Source organism: Arachis hypogaea, chromosome 9, assembly GCF_003086295.3.
Source record: "Arachis hypogaea cultivar Tifrunner chromosome 9, arahy.Tifrunner.gnm2.J5K5, whole genome shotgun sequence".
Taxonomy (NCBI): domain Eukaryota; kingdom Viridiplantae; phylum Streptophyta; class Magnoliopsida; order Fabales; family Fabaceae; genus Arachis; species Arachis hypogaea.
The window spans coordinates 79,111,134-79,126,165 of NC_092044.1; the positions used below are offsets into that span (position 1 = coordinate 79,111,134).

Below are 15,032 nucleotides of genomic sequence, written 5' to 3' on the forward strand. Positions count from 1 at the left end.
TGAGCCTTAAACACAAGGTAGTCCTCATTCACTTGAAGGACCAACTCTCCTCTGTCAACATCAATCACAGCTTTTGCTGTGGCTAGGAAGGGTCTGCCAAGGATGATAGATTCATCCTTATTTTTCCCAGTGTCCAAGATTATGAAGTCAGTAGGGATATAAAAGGCCCTCAACCTTCACTAAAACATCCTCTACAAGTCCATAAGCCTGTTTTATGGATTTATCTGCCATCTCTAGTGAGATTCTTGTAGCTTGTACCTCAAAGATTCTCAGTTTCTCTATTACAGAGAGTGGCATGAGGTTTATGCCTAACCCCAGGTCACACAGAGCCTTCTCAAAGGTCATGGTGCCTATGGTACAGGGTATTAAAATTTTTTCGGGATCCGGTTTCTTCTGAGGTAATGTCTGCCTAATCAAGTCATTCAGTTCATTGGTGAGCAAGAGGGGTTCATCCTCCCAAGTCTCATGACCGAATAACTTGCCATTCAGCTTCATGATTGCTCCAAGGTACTTAGCAACTTGCTCTTCAGTAATATCTTCATCCTCTTAAGAGAAAGAATACTCATCAGAACTCATGAATGGCATAAGTAGGTTCAATGGAATCTCTATGGTCTTTGTATGAGCCTCAGACTCCCTTGGTTCCTCAAAGGGGAACTTCTTTTCGTTCAGAGGACATCCCATGAGGTTTTTCTCACTCGGAATCATGTCCTCCTCACTCTCTCCAGGTTCGGCCATGTTAGTCATGGTTATCACCTTGCACTCTCTCTTGGGATTTTCTTCAGTATTGCTTGGGAGAGTGCTGGGAGGAGTTTCAGTAACCTTTTTACTCAGCTGAGCCACTTGTGCCTCCAAATTTCTAATGGAGGATTTTGTTTCATTCATGAAACTTAGTGTGGTCTTAGATAGATCAGAGACTATGGTTGCTAAGCCAGAACGACTCTGCTCAGAGTTCTCTGTCTGTTGCTGAGAAGATGATGGAAAAGGCTTGCTATTGCTAAACCTATTTCTTCCACCATTATTGTTGTTGAAGCCTTGTTGAGACTTCTGTTGGTCTTTCCATGAAAGATTTGGATGATTTCTCCATGAAGGATTATAGGTGTTTCCATAGGATTCTCGTATGTAATTCACCTCTTCCATTGCAGGTTTCTCAGGATCATAAGCTTCTTCATCAGAAGATGCTTCTTTATTACTGCTAGATGCAGCTTGCAATCCAGTCAGATTTTGAGAAATCATATTGACTTGCTGGGTAAATGATTTGTTCTAAGCCAATATGGCATTTAGAGTATCAATCTCAAGAACTCCTTTCTTCTGAGTTGTCCCATTGTTCACAGGATTTCTTTCAGAAGTGTACATGAACTGGTTATTTGCAACCATTTCAATGAGTTACTGGGCTTCTACAGGCATTTTCTTCAGATGAATAGATCCGCCTGCAGAATGGTCCAATGACATCTTGGATAACTCAGACAAACCATCATAGAAGGTACCTATGATGCTCCATTCTGAAAGCATGTCAGAAGGACACTGTTCCGAGGGTTACCTAAAACTGGAGGTCGATCTCGGACAAGATCTTCCGTACTGGTCGTAGCTGGTGTGTCCGGCAGGTGGATGACAGCCGGAGCTGGTACGTCCGACTTGTTGGACTGATGGTGCTGCTGATCCTCTATCACCGAAGGGTGGGGGGTACCTGCAAGGCACTCCGATGCTTAAGTTAGCAAGGGTATTAAGCAGGTTTATGTAGAATCAGAGTATGAGTTATACCTGGGTGCTCCAGCGTATTTATAATGATGAGATGTGACCTTTTGGATAAGATAAGTTAGTTATCTTATCTTATCTTTATCTTTGAGTTGAGGTCAGCGTATCTTCAATGGAACCGCCTTTATCTCTATAGGCTTAGGTTGCCCTAGGATTTGGGTCGTGTTCCTCTGTTTGGGCACTTTACTGGGCTCTCCTGTCGATTTGGCCGAGCTCTTTGAGAAGAGGTCGGCTAGTCAGACATAAGGAGGTCGGTCACTTTTATCGCCAATCATCCCGGGTCGGGTAACTCGACCTAGGGTATGAACAGTGCCCCCTGCTTGAGCTCGGTCTTTTTGTCGAGGTCGAGTTTTTTGGACTTCGGTCCTTCTATGATGAAGCCGAACTCAAGCATTTCGTCGATTTCTTCCTTATGTAGAATCTTTTGAATGTAGAACGTTTTCCTCTAACAGCGCGCGCTTTTATATCAGCGCTTTTTTGGGAACGCGAGAAGGTTTTAATATCTGCATTTAATTGGCATTAATTGCCCCATTTTCTCTTGGTCTTTTATTTTGAATTTCTCAATCAAAAAACGGTTTCTCTTCTTCACTTCTTCTTCGTAACTTCTCCCTTTACTCTCTCATTTTCTGTTTCTTTCGTAGCTTCTTCCGTCTGTTCTGTCGCTGCTTTCTGTGGAAGAGGGGTGATTTCCAGGTTTTTCCCTCCGTAGTTTTCCGCTTTCGAGGGGTGGCTTTGTGGCTTCTATTCTTTCGGCTTTCGAGGTTTTCTTCTACTTTTTTTCTAGGTTTGTTTTTTCTTTCTTCTGTTTCCTTATATGTGGAAAGTTTGCATTTTGTTTAGAGGAAGTTTGGGTCTTTCTGCTTTTATCATGCCTGATTGTTGCATGCTTTGGAATTTCTTTGTTTTTTCCGCGAATCTTTTTTTTGTTGCTTGAATCTTTTTCTTTATGTTGTCGCCGTTTCTGCTTGTGCCTTCGCTGATGATTTTTTGCTTGATTCCAAAAAAGTTTGCGTCTTTGCTGTTTTTCTGCTTGGCATTTTTGGGTATTTTGACAATGCTTTTGCTGATAAATTGTAGAAGGGTGGCGACTTTGTGTTTTTACTTCCTTTGTATCCTTTGAGACTTAATTTTCTTTTTGATGAGTGTCAGGACGTGAGCTGTAGAGATTTCTTAAGAAACCTTGCTTTGTTACTGCCTCCAAGGGATGCCCCAGGACTTTTGACTTTTGTCCGTCCGTCGAGTTATTTTGCCCCTCATCCGAGATGTTTTTTAAGTAATCCGCTCTTCTTTTCTTTTTGTAGGATTTAGTTGGCCTCATGTCTTCCCGAAATAACGTTGTAGAGATGCCTTCCCGGGTTCCTGAGGGCATGGCCGATTTGGTGGACTCGATGGTTCTTATGTGTGTCTCTTTGGTTGATTCTGAGTTTTGCGCGCAGCTTAGGCAGTTTCATAGTGTCTGTAGTAATCCTGGTGATGAGAAGAACTATGAACTTGTCCCTTCCTCTTCTGACGAGAGAGTCTGCTTCTCTACTCGGGTTGTTGACGATCGCCCTTTCTTCTATGTTTATGACTTTTTCTTTGGTCAGCTGGGTATCACCCTTCCTTTTACTAAATTTGAGGCCGACCTGTTATGCTCCTGTAATGTTGCCCCCTCTCAACTTCACCCTAATTCCTGGGGTTTTATAAAGATTTTTCAATTGTTGTGCAATGGTTTTGGTATCCCTGCTTCCCAATCTCTCTTTTTCTATCTGTTTGTCTTGACTAAGCCCGGAGTGGTAAAAAAGAAGGCAGCTTGGGTCTCCTTTCGCTCTACCCAGGGAAAGAAGGTCTTTTCCATATTTGACGAGTCATTCTGCGATTTTAAAAACTACTTTTTCAAGGTCCGAGCTGTTGAAGGAGCTCGGCCCTTCTTTCTGGATGAAAATGATGAGCCTGCTTTTCCCTTGGAATGGCAAAAAGATGTGAGGGTGTCTCGATATACGTGGGAAATGTTGGATGAGGCTGAGCGAGCCTTTGTGACTGTCTTGGAAGAACACTGGGGTCAACCTCCCCATCTCGACACAAAGAAATTTCTAACCAATCCCCCTCTTCTTCAAACTGAGCTGGGTATTTTGTGTTTCCTTTTTTATCTGTTTATATTGCTTGTGACTGTCTTTTCTGACTTGTAGCTTAATTTCTATTTTATTTGTAGAGGCAATGAAGAATAATGAATCCATGAAAGCTTTTAAAAGAGCACAGAAGGCGACTGCTGCTAGAAACATCTCGGCCAAGGCGGCTGGGGAAGGATCCTCCCAAGTGCGCATGAAGCCGTCTGTGCCGAGTTCCCCTGGGGTGAAGATGGTGATCCCTACTCTCCGAGTTCGTCTGATGGATCCTCACCCTACTTCTGCTGCTCCTTCTGTTGCTCCTCCCAATAAAACCCAAAAAATAGCTGAGCCTTTCGACCTCAATGCTCCCGATTTTAATGCCATTGAATTTGTGGATCAGCAAATCGGTCCCTATGGTACCCTCTCCATGGACGATGTGTCCATCCTCCATCATTTGGAATTTATGGCCCGAAATAACGTAAAGATGGCGTATATGGCGGCTGCTATATACCGGACTGCTCAAAATCTTCCTCGCCACGCCACCAAAGCATTTATGGAGGAGGCAAAGCAGGAGTTTGACCGGATGAGGGAGCTAAAGGAGGAACTTGAAGTAAAGGTGACCAAGTTGGAGAAGGATCTAGAGAACGAGAAGGCGAGTTCCCTTTCACTGGCAGCTTCTTTGAGGTTGGCCGAGGACACAGCCATGATGCATAAGGAGAGTTACGTTACGTCTTATCGGGAGGTGATGTGCCTGAGGGGGGAGTTGGACAATGCCCGGGAAGATTATTCTGAGCTCCAAGATCATCTCGTTGGCAGCATGACTGCTGCTTACGAGAACTTGAAGGACCAAGTTCGGGTCATTGCTCCCGAGGCCGATCTCACCCCTTTCAGCCTGGACAACATTGTCAGGGATGGCAAGATTATCCCTGATGACGAGGGTGATGATGATGCTGATCCTCCCCCTGTGTCCTCTGCCAAAGTGTCGACCTCTTCTGCTCATCCGGTTGCACCTGATTCGGATTGCCAGGTTCTGAACCGGGAGGATGGAACTATAGACGCTGTGCCTATTTAGACTCGTCCTCCTTCTCCTTGTCCTGATGCTGCCAAGAAGGCTCCTGATGCTTGCTGATCTTTTTCTGGATATTTATGTAATTAGCTCGGCTTGTGGGCTCTTAAAACTTTTTGTTTATTTGCTGACGTTTTCTAGTTGCTTGTTTTAGCAACTTTTATTTTAAAAAACAAAGAGTAGCTCGCTATCCTTTTAAGGCAGGTTTTGATGGCCTCCGAGGCTTTATAACTTTGTAGATTATATCAAGGTTTTTGACTTGTTATCTCTTCTGTTTTCTGAGAATGTTGGAACCTTGCAGCTCGACCTCTTTGGATTGCTTTGTACGTATTGTTTATAGCTTGGAGCCTTTGAGGTTGTGTCTGTGTGGGTCCGACTTGTTTCTCGGTTTTCTCGCTTTTGTACGTAGTTTTGGCGCTCCGTAACCGATTCCTTTGCGTTGGTCCCCTTCTAAGTTATTTCTGTAATCCCCTTTCTTGGACTTTTATCAGGTTTCTTTCGGGGATTACTTTTATAACTTGTTTTGTAGGAGATCGACTTCGTTAGGTCGATCTCTTTCTAAGTTATTTTTGTAATCCTCTTTATTGGACCTTTGTCAGGTTTCTTTTAGGGATTACTTTTATAATCGACTTCATTAGGTCAATCTCTTTCTAAGTTATTTTTGTAATCCTCTTTGGACCTTTGTCAGGTCTCTTTCAGGGATTACTTTTATAACTTTGTTTTGTAGGAAACCGACTTCGTTAGGTCGATCTCTTTCTAAGTTATTTTTGTAATCCTCTTTCTTGGACCTTTGTCAGGTCTCTTTCAGGGATTACTTTTATAACTTTGTTTTGTAGGAAACCGACTTTGTTAGGTCGATCTCTTTCTAAGTTAAAGTAATCCTCTTTAATAGGGTTGGCCAGACCTCTTTCCAGGGTTTACTTATAACTTGGGTTGACTTGGTCTGACTTCTGAACGTCGGCCAGTCTTTAAGTTATTATTTTAGCTATCCGTAAGACCTCGTCAGGTTCTTTTTTGGATTGCTTTCCATAACATCTTACATTATTCTGTGTTCATCTTTGCCGATTTGTAGAAAGTGGTTGGCATCTTTAGATCGTCTTTTGGGTGAATCGCATTTTCACCTTTATCGGACGGTTATCTTTATCGTGATCGTGCAGTGAAATTGTTTTTCACTTTCTGTCGATCTGTTGCTTTATAATCGGACGATGAATACTTCAGACTAATGCGTCTTGGAATCTTGTAGAATATCTAAATAAATTTTATTCAAAGAAAAGTGCGAATATATACATGTGGGAATTTTTTCATCCTTTTAAGTCGGATAGTGTCTAGGTCTTAACCTGGTGCCTCATTAAAAAACCTTTTCAGGAAAAAGAGTGCATCCAATAATGAGATCCTTTACCTTTTCTAACTGTAGTACCTTCTTAGGTTGCAGGCGTGTCATAATCTGGGAAGCTCTCGTCCATCGAGTTCGGACAGTCTGTAGTAGCCCTTCCCAAGTACTTTTATAACTCGGTAGGGTCTTTTCCAGTTTGCTGCCAGCTTTCCTTCTCCTGGTCGAGTTGTTCCAATATCATTTCGGATTAGGATAAGATCATTCTCTGCAAAACTTCTCAGTACTACCCTTTGATTATATCTGGAAGCCATTTGGCGCTTTAGAGCTTCCTCCCTGATCCGAGCTCTTTCTTGGATTTCAGGTAGTAGGTCGAGCTCTTCCCTCTGAAGTTGGGAGTTTACTCCCTCATTGTAATGAACTACTCTAGGCGATCTTTCCTCAATCTCTACTGGAATCATTGCCTCTATTACGTATGCTAACCAGAAGGGTGATTCCTTTGTGGTGGAATGTGGCGTCGTTCGATATGCCCATAGGACCTGTGGAAGCTCTTCTGCCCAGGTTCCCTTTGTATCTTGTAATCTTCGTTTTAACTCGGCCAATATGACTTTGTTGCCGGCTTCGGCCTGTCCATTGGCCTGTGGATGTTCGACGGAGGTGTACTGGTGGTTTATATTCAAGTCGGCTACTAGTTTTCTGAAGCCTGCATCTGTGAATTGAGTGCCATTATTTGTGGTTATTGAATATGGAACTCCGAACCTTGTGACAATATTTCTATATAGGAATTTCCGGCTTCTTTGGGCGGTGGCGCTGGCTAGGGGTTCTGCCTCGATCCACTTTGTAAAGTAATCTACCCCTACTATGAGAAATTTAACTTGTCCTGATGCCTGGGAAAAGGGGCCGAGAAGATCGAGTCCCCATTTTGCAAACGGCCAAGGCGAAGTCACGCTGATGAGCTCTTCTGGTAGGGCGATGTGAAAGTTGGCATGTTTCTGACATGGTGGACATGTCTTTACAAATTCCGTGGCTTCTTTATGTAATGTTGGCCAATAGAACACTGCTCAGAGTACTTTTTTAGCGAGGGCCTGTGCTCCGAGATGATTGCCACAAATGCCGCCATGTACTTCTTCTAACACTTCTTTTGTGTGGGAGGTCGGCACGCATTTTAATAATGGTACTGAGATCCTTCTTTTGTACAGGATGTTGTTTATGATGGTGTAGTACTGTGCCTCCCGTTTTAGCCTCTTTGCCTCCTTTTCTTCTGTGGGGAGTGTTCCTGTTTTGAGGTAGTTGATTATGGGGGTTATCTATCCTTGGTCCTGGTTTACTATGGCTAGGACTTTTCCTCTTCCGAGATTGACGGGTTCTGTAACATTTCCTGGATGAGGCTTCTATTGTTGCCCCCTGGTTTGGTGCTGGCTAGTTTCGAGAGTGCCTCAGCTCGGGCATTTTGAAGTCTTTTGGAATTTTGGTTTTCATGATTTTCCTGGTGAACGGGTCTTGCTCTTTGCGTGAATTTTCTTCGAGATTGGCCCGAGGGGCTTTTAATTTAAGATCGGCTTCTAATTGCTGTAGTTTTTCTTCCAATTCTCGACATCGTCGCACCTCTCTTTGTAGATCTTTTCTGATTTCTCGTTGTTGTTGGGTTTCTTTTTCAAGTTATTTTAGGCGATCTAGGAGCGCTTCTATTGCCCCCGAATTTGGTGAGTCTTTGTCCTTGTTGGTTTCCAGGGTATCTTGCAGCGTGACATCCGCGTTCTTGTGCGGTGTTCTATCTTCCAGACCTGAATCGTGGTCGTTGTCATGGTCGTCCGCCATGGTGATGGGATGACTTCCAGGTCCCCGGCAACGGCGCCAATGTTCCGAGGGTTACCTGAAACTGGAGGTCGATCTCGGACGAGATCTTCCGAACTGGTCGTAGCTGGTGTGTCCGGCAGGTGGATGACAGCCGGAGCTGGTACGTCCGACTTGTTGGACTGATGGTGCTGCTGATCCTCTGTCACCGATGGGTGGCGGGTACCTGCAAGGGACTCTGATGCTTAAGTTAGCAAGGGTATTAAGCAGGTTTTATGTAGAATCAGAGTATGAGTTATACCTGGGTGCTCCAGCGTATTTATAATGATGAGATGTGACCTTTTGGATAAGATAAGTTAGTTATCTTATCTTATCTTTATCTTTGAGTTGAGGTCAGTGTATCTTCAATGGAACCGCCTTTATCTTTATAGGCTTGGGTTGGCCTAGGATTTGGGTCGTGTTCCTCTGTTTGGGCCCTTTACTGGGCTCTCTTGTCGATTTGGCCGAGCTCTTTGAGAAGAGATTTGATTAAAAAAAATATGATTGAAAAGATATAATTGAAAATAATTTGATTTTTAAAAATTGATGACTTGACTAACAAGAAATTAAAAGATATGATCTTAACAAGAAAGTAACAAACTTGCAATTTTTAAATCAAGACATTAATTGCTAGCAAGGATTTTTTTTGAAAATATGAGATAAATTAAGAAAAAGATTTTTGAAAAATTAGTTTGAAAATTTTCAAAAACATTAAAAGGAAATAAAAAATGAAAGTTAGAATATGTTTGATGCAAAAAGTTATGAATTAGAACATGAAAAATTAAAAAAATTGAATTGGAAACAAAATTACCTCCCTTGTGTCATCCTGGCGCTAAACACCCAGGATGTTATCCATTATGGTGTTTAACGCCCAGAATGTTACCTCTTTGGGCGTTAAACGCCCAGCTAGGTACCCTGGCTGGCGTTTAAACACCAGAAATTCTTCCTTACTTGGTGTTTTGAACACCCAGCTTTTTCTCTGTGATTCCTCTACTGTATGTTCTGAATCTTCAATTCTCTGTATTATTGACTTGAAAAGACATCATTTTTGAATTTTTTTTAATTTTTAATGATGAGAAAGAAAAACAACAAAATGAAACTAATCATGAAAAACTAAGATCAAACAAACAATGCATACAAGAACACTTTGAATATCAAGATGAACATCAAGAACATATTTTTGAAAAATTTTTAAGAAAATAAAGACATGCAAGACACCAAACTTAGAAATTTTCATACTAGAGACACTAACAATTTGAGAATGCACATGAGAAACAACAAAAGACACAAAATAAGAGAATTTAAAGATCAGACAAAGAAAATCATCAAGAACAACTTGAAGATCAATGAAGAACACAAGAACACACTTTCGAAAAATGCAAGATGAGTAAAGACATGCAATTGACACTAAACTAAAAAATTGACACAAGACTCAAACAAGAAACACAAAATATTACATTTTTGAAATATTTTTTTATTTTTCAAAAATAAGAAAATAAAAGAAAGCTTAAACATAAAATAAAATTACCCAGTCTAAGCAACAAGATGAATCGTCAGTTGTCCAAACCGGAACAATTCCCGGTAACGGCGCCAAAAACTTGGTGCACGAAATCACAATCACACTTTTGCAATTCCGCACAACTAACCAGCAAGTGCACTGGGTCGTCCAAGTAATACCTTACGTGAGTAAGGGTCGATCCCATAGAGATTGTTGGCTTGAAGCAAGCTATGGTCATCTTGTAAATCTCAGTCAGGCAGATTCAAATGGTTATGGGATTTTGATAATTAAAAGATAGATAAAACATAAAATAGGATAGAGATACTTATGTAATTCATTGGTAGGAATTTCAGATAAGCATATGGAGATGCTTTGTTCCTTTTGAATCCCTGATTTCTTATTGCCTTCATCCAGTCATGCGTACTCCTTTCCATGGTAAGCTGTATGTTGGGGGATCACCGTTGTCAATGGCTACCGTCCATCCTCTTAGTGAAAATTGGTCCGGCTACGGGTTACGTAGGGCTAGTCATCTGTTTGTTCTCACTTGTGTTGGAATAAGATCCAGTGATCCTTTTGCGTACTGTCATTACGCCCAGCACTCGCGAGTTTGAAGCTCATCACAGTCATCCTATCTCAGATCCTACTCGGAATACCACAGACAAGGTTTAGACTTTTTGGATCTCAAGAATGCTGCCAATTGATTCTAGCTTATACCACGAAGACTCTGATCTCACGGAATAGAAGGCTCTGTTGTCAGGAGAGGCAACCATGCATCGTGGACCAAGAGGCCAAGAGATATACATTCAAGCTTATTTTCAGGTAGAACGAAAGTGGTTGTCAGGCACGCGTTGATAAGTGAGAATGGTGATGAGTGTCACTTGATCGTCACATTCATCATATTGAAGTGCGAATGAATATCTTAGAACAAGAATAAGCTTGAATTGAATAGAAAACAGTAGTAATTGCGTTAATTCATGAAGAACAGTAGAGCTCCACACCTTAATCTATGAGGTGTAGAAACTCCACCGTTGAAAATACTTAAGTGATGAAGGTCCAAGCATGGCCGAATGGCCAGGCCCCTCAACGTGATCAAGAGATCAACAGTGATACAAAAATAGTCTCAAAAATGATCTAAAGTTCTCCCGATATTAAATATACAATAGTAAAATGTTCTATTTATAATGACTAGTAACCTAAGATTTACAGAGATAAGTAAAAGATGGAGAAATCCACTTCTGGGGCCCACTTGGTGTGTGCTTGGGCTGAGCATTAAAGCTTTCACGTGCATAGGCTTTTCTTGGAGTTAAACGCCAGCTCTAGTGCCAGTTTGGGCGTTTAACTCCAGCTTTTATGCCAGTTCTGGCGTTTAATGCCAGAAAAGGGTAAAAAGTTGGCGTTAAAATGCCAGTTTGCATTATCAAAACTCGAGAAAAGTATGAACTATTATATATTGCTTGAAAGCCCAAGATGTATACTTTCTAACACAATTGAGAGCGGGCCATTTGGGCTTCTGTAGCTCCAAAAAACTTTTTCGAGTGTAGGGAGGTCAGAATCCAACAGCATCTGCAGTCATTTTTCAGCCTCTGAATCAGATTTTTGCTCAGGTCCCTCAATTTCAGCCAAAAAATACCTGAAGTTATAGAAAAATACACAAACTCATAGTAAAGTCCATAAATGTGATTTTTGCATAAAAACTAATAATTATATACTAAAAACTAACAAAATCATACTAAAAACTACCTAAAAACAATGCCAAAAAGCGTATAAATTATCCGCTCATTAGGCTTTGTACCAAATAGCTCGGAATTCAGCTTTATTAGAGCTCATAGGTATCGAGCAACTTGCTCTTCCCTAGTGTCTTCATTATCACTTGAGGATGAGTAGTCATCAGAACTTATGCACTGTAGAAGTGCATTCAAAGGAACCTCAATTGTCTTTGTGGTTTTATTTGGCTCTGGGCTAGAGGGTTTTTGAGTGGAATTCAGGCACTCAAAAGGTGTGCTTTGGCTGGCGTTCAACGCCTGCTCTGTAAGCTTATTGGACGTTGAATGCCCTTGCTTTCACCTTGACTGGCATTAAACGCCAGTCCCTCTAGCATTTTGGGTGTTGAATGCCCAACAGGGATGTCCTTGTTGGCGTTCAACGTTAGCTTCCCTGGATTGGTGGGCATTAAATGCCCAGTGAGGGGTTCCTCACTGGCGTTCGGCGCCAGAATGGCTGCCTGGTTGGGCGTTCAATGCCTTCCCATTCTCCACCAATTCGGCCTCAACCTCCATAGTTATGGCCTTGCACTCTTCTCTGGGATTAACCTCAGTTTTACAGGAAATAGTGTCAGGAGGGATCTCAGGGATCCTCTTTCTCAATTGACCAACTTGTGCCTCCAAGTTTCAAATGGAGGTCCTTGTTTCATTAATGAAACTATAAGTGGTCTTGGTGAGGCTGGAGACTAGAGTGGCTAAGTCAGAAAGGCTCATCTTAGAGGTCTTTATATTCCCTTGAGAAGATGGGAATGGTGGTCTTTTATTGAACCTATTATGGTTCCTAACACCTTGATTGAAACCTTGCTGAGGTTTCTGTTGATCTTTCCTTGAGAGGTTAGGATGATTCCTCCATGAATAGTTGTAAGTGTTTCCATAGGGTTCTCCCATGTAATTCACCTCCTCCATGGTTCGTTGATCAGGGTCATAGGCTTCTTCTTCAAATGAAGCTTCTTAATTACTGCCAGGTGCAGTTTGCATCCTAGTGAGATGTTGAGAGATCATGTTGACTTGCTAAGTCAATATCTTATTCTGAGCCAGGATGTCATTCAGAGTCTCAACTTTATGAACTCTTTTCTTCTGAAGGGTTCTATGGTTTATAGGATTCCTCTCAGAGGTGTACATGAATTGGTTGTTTGCAACAATCTCAATGAGCTCTCTTGCTTCTGCAGGTGTTTTTTTCAAGTGGAGAGATCCACCTGGAGAGCTGTCCAATGAAATTTTGGACATCTCAGACAAGCTATCGTAGAACATGTCTATCATGAACCACTCTCAGAGCATGTCAGGAGGACATATTCTGATCAGTTACTTGTATCTTTCCCAAGCTTCATAAAGGGATTCACCTTCTATTTGTTTGAAAGTTTGAACTTCCACTCTAATCTTGCTCATCTTTTGAGGAGGAAAGAATTTAGCAAGAAAAGCATTAACTAGCTTTTCCCAAGAGTCAATACTCTCTTTAGGCTGGCATCCAACTAGAATTTAGCTATTTCTCTTAAAGCAAAGGAAAAGAGCATCAACTTGTAGACTTCTGGATTAACTCCATTAGCCTTTGCAGTATCACATATCTGTAAAAATTTTGCTAAGAACTGATGTGGATCTTCTAGTGAAAATCCATGGAATTTACAGTTCTGTTGCAAAAGAGAGACTAACAGAGGCTTAAGCTCAAAATTGTTAGCTCCAATGGCAGGTACAGCAATGCTTCTGCCATAAAAGTCAGAGGTAGGCATGGTGAAGTCACCAAGGACCTTTTTGGGCTCCTCTTGAGGTTTGGCCATGTCCTCTGTTTCTTTTTTAAAAGTTTCTGAAAGGTCTCTTCTGAAGTGTTGCGCTTTAGCTTGTTGTAAACGCCTCCTCAGAGTCTTTTTAGGTTCAGGATCAGGAGTCAAGATGGATTCTTTATCCCTGTTCCTGGTCATAAACAAGAAGCCAAAAAAGAAAGAAAAGAAAGAGACTTCCAATAGACAAGAAGCTCCTCCTTAGAGTCAGAATAGGAGAAAGAAGAAACAAAAAGAAGAAACAAAAGAAATAAAAGAAATAAATACCTTGGATATAGTAGATAAGAGTAAATAAAGAAAGGAAATCACAAGAAAGCTTTTTGTGCCAATTGGCAAGATTCTTCAAGTGAGATGTGAAGAAGAAAAGAAAGAAGATAAAGAAGTTGAGAAAGACCAAGAGTTGAAAGAACTAGAGTTGAATGAATAGAGATGAGAAGAGAAGAAGTATAAATAGAAAAAGTAAATAAGAATTAAAATATTTTTATTTTTATTTAATTATTATTTATTTTCAAAAATTAAATTAAACTAATTTAAAAATATTTGAATTTTAATTGCTAAATTTTTGAAAAATAAAAGAGGGAAGATAAGAAGAAATTTTTGAAAACTAAGAGAGAAGAGAGATAGGTAGTTTTGAAAAAAAGAGAGAGAGAAAAAGAGAGATGATTTTCGAAAATTAAGAAGAGAAGAGTTAGTTAGGTGGTTTTGAAAAAGATGAGAGAGAAATATGAGAAGTATTTTCGAAAATTAAGGAATAGAAAAGTTAGTTAGGAAGTTTTGAAAAATAATAGAGAGAAGAGCGAGAGATATTTTCGAAAATTTGAGAGGAAAAAGTTAGTTAGGAAGTTTTGAAAAATAAGAGAGAGAAGATGAGATATATATTAAGAAAAGATTTTAATTTAAAACAGAAATTCTTTACATACAAGCGATTAAGGCTTGTAAGGCTTACAAGTCCAGTTAACGACTAACCCCAAAACGTGCTCCTAGTGTTACGTAGCTTTCACGTGCTATATAATAGATTGCGCGAATATATAACTTCCAATTTTAAAAGATTTTGTTTCCTTCTTCGTTCTCCTTCTTGCCAAATTTCTTCGTTCTCCTTCTCGCGCATTTTTCCCTGCCTTTTCGATCGTTCTTTTCCCCTCCTTTATCACTGGTTTGTTCTTCGTCATTGACGTGAGTTCCTCTCTTTGTAACTCTAGCTTCATTTTTTTTATTTTCTGGTTTCTGAAATCAAAGTTTGAACTCATTTTAAAGATAATGGATGATTCAACCTCAGATTGTCAACTGAATCAGGGCGAAGTGGATTTTGAATTTGAATCTAACGAAGTTCCTGAGGTATGATTTACATTCATCTAATTACGATTACTTTGAATTTTGATGCAATTATTCGTCTATCATTGTCTAGCTGAATAATTTGTGAACATTGATTGTGAAATTAATGCATGAACATAAATCTGTGGATTGAATCTAATGTAGTAGTTTTGATTAATTATCTGCAATTTATAGCAGGCGCTCGGGTGTAGATCAGAATTTGTTGGGTGTATTTTAGGGGAAGTGTCGGTGTATTTATTGTTTATGGCTTTTTTTGTTATTTTAGTTAACTTGTTGTTGTTCAGGTGTATTAGATCAGAAATTATTGGGTGTATTTTTAGTTTTTGACGTGGTATATTCTGTAGCCTCTCTGTGTTCTTGATGACCACGTTGTATTTTTAGTTTTTGTTATTTTTACCACCTACTAAGATGCTGGAAAATTTTACAAGGACTGCGCCAAGGCTGTAGGTATTTCTACAAGAGTTCGGAGTACAAATAGGAAGGGAAACGAGATTAAGAATCAGTTGATTACATGTAGCAGAGAGGGAAAATGGAAATCTAAAATATCTCCGACCAAGAAGACAAATCCCACAGCCGATTTAAACTGTCCAGCAAGAATTTAT

At 40.4% G+C, this 15,032-nt stretch overlaps 1 non-coding gene across 1 annotated transcript; it reads left to right on the plus strand.

Annotated features, from left to right (window-relative positions):
- The first annotated feature begins 12,599 nt into the window (after nucleotides 1–12,599).
- Nucleotides 12,600–12,706, plus strand: LOC112713163 (small nucleolar RNA R71). The gene has a single exon (XR_003158137.1). It is a non-coding gene; the product is annotated as a small nucleolar RNA R71 (small nucleolar RNA).
- The last annotated feature ends 2,326 nt before the right edge of the window (nucleotides 12,707–15,032 follow it).